At 39.1% G+C, this 7,508-nt stretch overlaps 1 protein-coding gene across 1 annotated transcript in view; it reads right to left on the bottom strand.

The window, feature by feature from the left end:
* LOC103513551 (cuticle protein 64-like) overlaps window positions 1-7,508 on the bottom strand; it is a gene marked incomplete at its 5' end in the record, with an annotated part of 10,650 nt that overhangs the window by 1,571 nt on the left and 1,571 nt on the right. The gene's annotated exons all lie outside the window — the stretch shown is intronic.

Below are 7,508 nucleotides of genomic sequence, written 5' to 3'. Positions count from 1 at the left end.
TTTTTGATAGGTGTCAGTGGCGTAGCGTGGTCTAACTCCAAGTGTAGGGCGGACACTAATTTCTATCACAATATCTATCTAATAAGAATACAATAATTATTTAAAGTCAATATTTAAGGGTATTTGAGTGGAATTTTTGAGTGTAGGGCCGCCATACACACCCTACATGGACGCTACGCCACTGATAGGTGTGCAACGACCCTGTATAACCGCTACCGTTTTTAGGGATAAAGATTTCACACTCCATTCTGTGACAATTTACCCGTCTCCTCACATTAACCTCACCCAGCTTGAGTGAGACCGGATAAAGCCAACATCACGTGATTGCCCTCATGATCAATGATCATCGATCCGGATACCATAACCAACCATGTTGAGATGATCATACTCTTTACCTAAAGTGTATTTTTCTTTCTGAATGAAAAGGTCAGAACTAAACTACTGATCTTCAATTCTCAAAAATAGACAGCTACGCATTCTCCTCTTATTTATTTGCTTGAGAAAATTTGGTGACTTCGGCACATCCACTGATAGGAAATTAATCCTCTCTCTCTTTCTTTCTTTCTCTCTCTCTCTCTTTCCTCATGGTTCTCTCTCTCTCTCTCTCTCTCTCTCTCTCTCTCTCTCTCTCTCTCTCTCTCTTTATATACACCTATCTCCCTTTCTCTTTATTTTTCCCTCTCTCACTCCTTCCGCCCCTAAATCAATCATACTTCCCATTTTCTTCTTTCCTCTACTTATTTTGTTATTCTTCTAGTGTCTACAATGTAATAGGGTGTTGCCATTATACTTTGTCAATTACCTGTATAACCTGTATTGTATGCACTTTAAAATAAATAAATTCAATTCAAATTCAAAATGGTATAGAATACCAGGCCACCTAGGAATTAAACTAATTTTGGACATACATACCTCCTTTCTTCCTTTCGAGGGGAAATGGGCTTCAGGAGACCAAAATCGTCTCAGATTCGGAAAAGGAAAACATGACTCTACTTACCAATCAAAGGACGCCCTTGTCCTCACTCGTACATCCTGGTTCAAGGACACATTAGTCAAGGTCATATGCAAGGCCACACTAATCAGCCCATACGTTCCATTATGCTTGAACCTGTAGTGAATTGACTCGACTACCCGGGTACACACTTGAGTGGCGGGGTCCCATATTGGGAGGGTTTCCTCTATCATGGGAACACAGTGGTCGTTTTGACACAAGTACGGGTCGATGTGAAGACAGGATTGTTTTGTACAGTTCTGAAAATGAAGATGACCAAGAATTAATGCAAGAGCTTAAGAATCGTTTCTCGGTCAATTAAAACACCTCAGAAATCAGTAGTTGCAATTCAAAGTGTTTTTAAAAGAACACTCCAGCCTAGTTAGCTTAGTTGGTACCTTGTAAGCGCTAGGCCGCGGGTTCGATTCCCGCCCGGGGCGGATTTTGTCCTGATGGGATAATGTTCGTTCTCGGAACGGCTGGATTTCTCCTATCCTGTCTTCCTTCTCTCTTCGATTTCGGGACGATAAGACCGATAATGACGGAGGTCATATTATTGTCCCGGAGTCGAAGAGATTAGGAGGACCGGACATGGAAAAGCTAGCCGTTCCGAGAACGAACGATTTCTGTTTAGGATAAAGTTCGCCCCGGGGGGAATCGAACCCGACACCTAGAGCTAACAAGGTCGGCGCGCTACCTTGTAAGCTAACTAGGCTGTCCCAAGAATTACTGTGGGAACTCTAGAATACGTAATGAACACAATTACGTCATAGGTAAAAATTAAAATACGTTGATACAGATCCTACCTAACTACCTATGTATCTAGATGATTATTAGATGGCCTCACATGCCAAATCAAAGTAAAATGAAACCAAGTTAAAAGTTCTTACCTGGACAGAGGTCAAATTCTCAAAGGAAGTCGACGCCAGCACGAGGAAGTGCTTGTAGTATAGGGGTGCACTCAGAATACTGGCTGGGGTGCACTCCGTCACTTGAGTGCGACACTCGGAGGACCACTCCTCCAAGTAGAATATCGCCTGCGGCGCGGTACACTCGTCACTCAGAATGAAATGATGGGGAAGCTCTGAAAGAAAACAACCGCTAGAAGTTAAGAAAAACGGACAAAGAATACTTATGCTTTTGACTCTACCCCCTTTCACAATAAGAGAAGTGCTAAAAAGTTATTGCACCTAATCGTTCCTTTCAATTCAACAAATAAATTACCTACCTTTCAAAATAAGTCCAGCTGGCATAATGGGCATTTTTCTTCTTGGCAAATTCTTCTTCCAACTTGTACCTACTTTATCTAGTTACCTAGTACGTTTCAGTACTAATAGGTATATAATTATAAGTTTTTGATGTTCCATAGGTACCTTTCTTACCTCTGAACTAAACATTACCTAGATAGATACCTATTGCAAACACATCCATTGCACGTGCAAGATTCAGGTGTTGTAATCCTGTTACCTACTACATCAAAAATGTCTGAACCCCAATACAGTTGGCAAAGAAGATTAAGTTCAAACAGATGATACCTGCTTACGTACATATAAGTACCTTACTCTCTAGTTCTAATCTTCTAATGTACTTAACCTACCAATTTTGGAGTAGGTATGCTAACAACCTATACCTACTTTGGATACCTACTCAAGACTCAACTGAACGAACTGCCGGAACCTACCTCTCGGTAGGTACCTCGATGAAGATGCGATATGTACTGTCAGAGTCAGTATAGGTACCTACCTCTTAGGTCGATCCTCGTATATTTCGTACAGATAGGTCTACCTACACATAGATAGGTAGATATATTAGGTCTGTTGTTTTGAATGTCAGCCCCGTCCATCACAATTTATGTCTTCAGCCAAAGTGGCCTAGATCAGCATCCTATATAGTTATATAAATATATAGCTGAATTCCGTCGCTTCGCTCCGGAATCCCGCTAGTTCATCCCGAGGCATGGCCAAACTTGTGGAAAAGGCATGGCCGAACTTGTAGTTGTCAAACTAAAAACATAAACGAAACTCAAATATTAGGGGAGCGAGGAAAAGTTTTCTCTCCCGCAGTCTTTGCACTCTGTGTATTTCTTATGGTGATTTTAGCGATCAAAAATTGATCATATCTCAGGATCGGTTTAGATTTTCGCAAAATCCTTTCTTATTGCACACCTAGACCATAAAAGGAATATTCCTACCAAATTTCAGCTTTCTAGGTGTTGTGGTTCTAGAGATAGAGCGATCAGTGTGTGAAATGTGAATGGATCTCGTTCTTATAATATAAGATACCCACTAATCAAGTTGTGTTTTAGTGTTTAGGAAATAATACCGCCTATCAAATTTCAAATCAACGATCTTTTCAGGAAAACCAGGCAAAACCTGTTTATTTTTTTTTTATTTATTTGTTTTTACGGAGGCGGTAGGTAGGTACAGACGAAAATGAAAATTGTAGCGCTAGTTTTAGGAATTTAGTCACAAATTAATTTTACTAAACTGCCAATTTTGTCAGGATTCAAAATGTAATGTTGATTTAGATTATACCTATAGGTGTTATTGTTTCCTCAGCGTCGATATTTTCTGATCAAGGATCAAAATGGTTAATTTATCATTTCTATTGAACCGGTCGTGATCTACAAGTGTCCGGTTATGGCAAATGTGTGATTTAGATTTCCTTGCAATTTCATCTGATTTGCCCGGGTCTACAGTTATCTATCTATCTAGACAGTAGAAGTTGAATAGCTAGTAGAGCCTACTAGAACTGCTCGTAGATAAAAAGTAGGTAGGAAAAGCACGTAACTTATGTACATGTTCCAAATTACAATCCTATCACTGGATTCTATCCGACTAGGACCAGGAGAACATTTAGATAGGTAATTTAGGTAGTGTTTTGGGTTCTACGATCAAATTTCTCGTGCAAAAAGCGATAGCTGATCAACAGGAAAAGCCCTTCATGTCTTACCTTTTGTTTGTTTACAGTATGCTTTGGACCGCTAAAAGGATTTTCATGAGCCATATCCGCCTTGAATCGTACGTAGGTATAGGAGTAATTTCACAATAGTGGCCAAAAATTGATTCTTGACGCTTGTCCAATGTCCATCCGTAGTCCCAGGGTAACACTCTTCAACCCGTTGACCCGGGCATTAGTTTTGCTAATAAACCATTTACTATTCTCCATAATTATTTCATTAAAATCATTTCATCTATGATCTATTAATTAATAATTCTTCTCTATGATCTAGTGTTCGATTTCACACCTTAATTAACAAGGCGACCTTCACCAGATGTGTGTATCGTATGAGTTGATTTTAGACAGCTAAATCTGCTAGATATCCATCTGTTACCTACATAGTCTAGGGGAGGTAGTATTGACCTGGCACATCTTAACAGAATGCTCAGGAGGTCTTGTTTACCAATGTCCAAGAATGGTGTGTCCAAGTGCTTTTCTTCTTGAAATGTGGGATATCGCGTGCTACTGCATGGCTTTTCCCGGCTCCACTCAGACTCGGTGAGACGTTAATGTAAGGAAGCGGGTAGCGGGTAGCTTGTGGCCGAACGGAGGTTAAATTGAAAGTCAATCCAGTTAAACTATTAAGCAATATGAGTGATATTACGATCATCATAAGACCAATCTTCTGTCTGTCTGTCTGTCTGTGTGTCTGTCTGTCTGTCTGTAAACAAAATATCTCGAGAACGGTAAAAGCTAAAGACTTGAAATTTGGTATGCAGCTGTAAAATGTGACAAGGATGCGACACGAAACATTTGGTTAATATCGATGCAACGGTTGGCGGCATTTTACCGCTTTTTGGCGGTTTTCAGTATAATTTAACAATATCTCGGGAATGGTATGAGCTAGAGACTTGAAATTTGGTAGACTTGAAATCTATGTAGTTCACAAATGTGACAAGGATGTAACACAAAACGTTTAGTTGAGATATAGGTGCTGCGCTTGGCGGTATTTTAACCGCTTTTGGAGGTATTTCGACCGTTTTTTGGCGGTTTTCAGCTATACCGACTAAACGGTTAGAGAACACACCTTAATGCTATCAGATCGTGTGAACACACCTTAATGCTATCAGATCGTGTGAACACACCTTAATGCTATCAGATCGTGTGAGCACACCTTAATGCTATCAGATCGTGTGAACACACCTTAATGCTATCAGATCGTGTGAACACACCTTAATGCTATCAGATCGTAACGTGCATGGCGGAAAAAGCTTGAGACCTATTTCTGTCAGATAGTCTGAGTGTGAGTGGCGCGGGCATAAGCGGGGATTAAAAAGTGTGAAGTTCAGCTTATGAGAAGTCCTTCATCACTCATGGAATAGGCCTCCTCTGGTTTGATAGAGGGGGTCTTTTCGTTCCGAAATCGAAGAGAGGAGCACAGGACAGGAGAAAGCCAGTCGTTCCAAGAACAAACCTCATCTGTTTAGGATAAAGTTCTTCCGGGCCAGAATCGAACCGACTTAGTGCTTACAAGACAGATGCTCTACCTTTCCAAGCTAACTAGGCTGGCTGAATTTAACCTTCAGAACTTTTTGTCAACCTGAATGACAAATTTGACTTACCAAAACTAATAGGTGCCTATTCTATATGACTTACCAAAACTAATGCCCCATTTGCAGAACAGCGTCTTGTCGGGAAAGTCACTTGCTCCAATGATTTGTCCAATGACATACACTTCGGCCATTAGATTAGGTAAATCTGTTCCATTTGGACCAGGAGAACTAAACACCCAATTTGGAATCGATATCTTTTTATAAACAGATTTAAATTTTAATAACACACGATCTATATAAAAAAATAGGTACTCGTACCTTGGCGATTGGTAATTGGTGAAAAATATTTATATATAAAAACACTTAAAATTAAAACGAATTATTTTAATGAAAACACTAGGAAAATGGCAGAGAAGCTTCGGGGAACTGAGGGTTGTTTACATTTTTGGAATGATGTTGCCATGGTAACAAAATACAAAACAAACAGAATAGTCTACCCCCTACCCCCTGTTAGAAGGTACCTACAGGCACCGAAAGATATATACCTACCATTAGAAACTTTATTTGTTGTCTAAAAAAAGTTCCCACCTAGTACATACCTACCTACCGAGATAATTTTATTATCTACCCATTTGTTTGATTCAACATTGGAAAAAAAATTGTTGTCTAAAATTAATAATAATTTAATGAATGAACAGGTAGGTACCTAGGTAGTTAAAAACTGTAAAAATCCCTGTTCCTTAAACTAGAAAAAAAAATGTTAAAAGCAAAATGCGAAGTTTCAGAGCACGTGTTTGGTTTGAAGTGTGGACAAAATTTAAAATGGCGCCACTCAAGTGCTGCTCCGCTCATGTGGTGGAAAAAATGGCGCTTTTCATTTGAGGCGCGAAATATTTGAAATTTGACTTTTTGAATTTGACTCCATGGTTTGCCAAGAAATTTCTTTTTTAATTTTTACAATTCTTGAAGAAAATTGCTGAAAAAAGCTCTATTCGCTGGCATTTTTTATATTTTCAAGTGATATTATTTAATTGTACATGTCGCACTGAAGCTGCGACCATCGGAAATTATCCAAAAGTATGAAACTAATATGAATAAATCAAGAAATAATGATTAGGACATTATGAATTGGTTATAAGGTATGTGCCCAAAAATAATCTGTTAGAACTTGATAAGCTGATAAATATGTACCTATTCAGATAAAAAAAAGCAGAATCCTAAGTGTAAGGGATAAAGTTCGCACACTTTGTGGGCACATTACCGTATTATACAAAAATCCCTAAAATACGCATTTTTTCTCGAGGCGTCTTTGACCTTATTTGTATTTTCACTTTGGTCCCTGAGTAAAACTGTAAAAGTTTCAAAGTAGGTAAAATTGGGTTTACATATTTATAACATGGAAAATCACAAAGAAAGAACTGCACTAATGGGCACACTACCCGCAATACTTTGTTTCCTTTTTGTAATACTAGCTGAATTCCGTCGCTTCGCTCCGGAATCCCGCTAGTTCATCCCGAGGCATGGCCAAACTTGTGGAAAAGGCATGGCCGAACTTGTAGTTATCAAACTAAAAACATAAACGAAACTCAAATATTAGGCGAGCGAGGAAAAGTTTTCTATCCCGCAGTCTCTGCACTCTGTGTATTTCTTATGGAGATTTTAGCGATCAAAAATCGATCATATCTCAGGATCGGTTTAGATTTTCGCAAAATCCTTCCTTATTGCACACCTAGACCATAAAAGGAATAATCCTACCAAATTTCAGCTTTCTAGGTGTTGTGGTTATAGAGATAGAGCGATCAGTGTGTGAACTATGAAATGTGAAATGTGAACTGTGAAATGTGAATGAGTGAATGGATCTCGTTCTTATAACTTACTAGTTCATCCCGAGGCATGGCCAACCTTGTGGAAAAGGCATGGCCGAACTTGTAGTCATCAAACTAAAAACATAAACGAAACTCAAATATTAGGCGAGAGAGGAAAAGTTTTCTCTCCCGCAGTCTCTGCACTCTGCGTATTTCTTA

This window comes from Diaphorina citri, unplaced genomic scaffold, assembly GCF_000475195.1.
Source record: "Diaphorina citri unplaced genomic scaffold, Diaci psyllid genome assembly version 1.1 scaffold985, whole genome shotgun sequence".
NCBI classification, from domain to species: domain Eukaryota; kingdom Metazoa; phylum Arthropoda; class Insecta; order Hemiptera; family Psyllidae; genus Diaphorina; species Diaphorina citri.
Note: the sequence above shows the minus strand (reverse complement) of the source record. Positions and strands in the feature narration are given on the sequence as shown.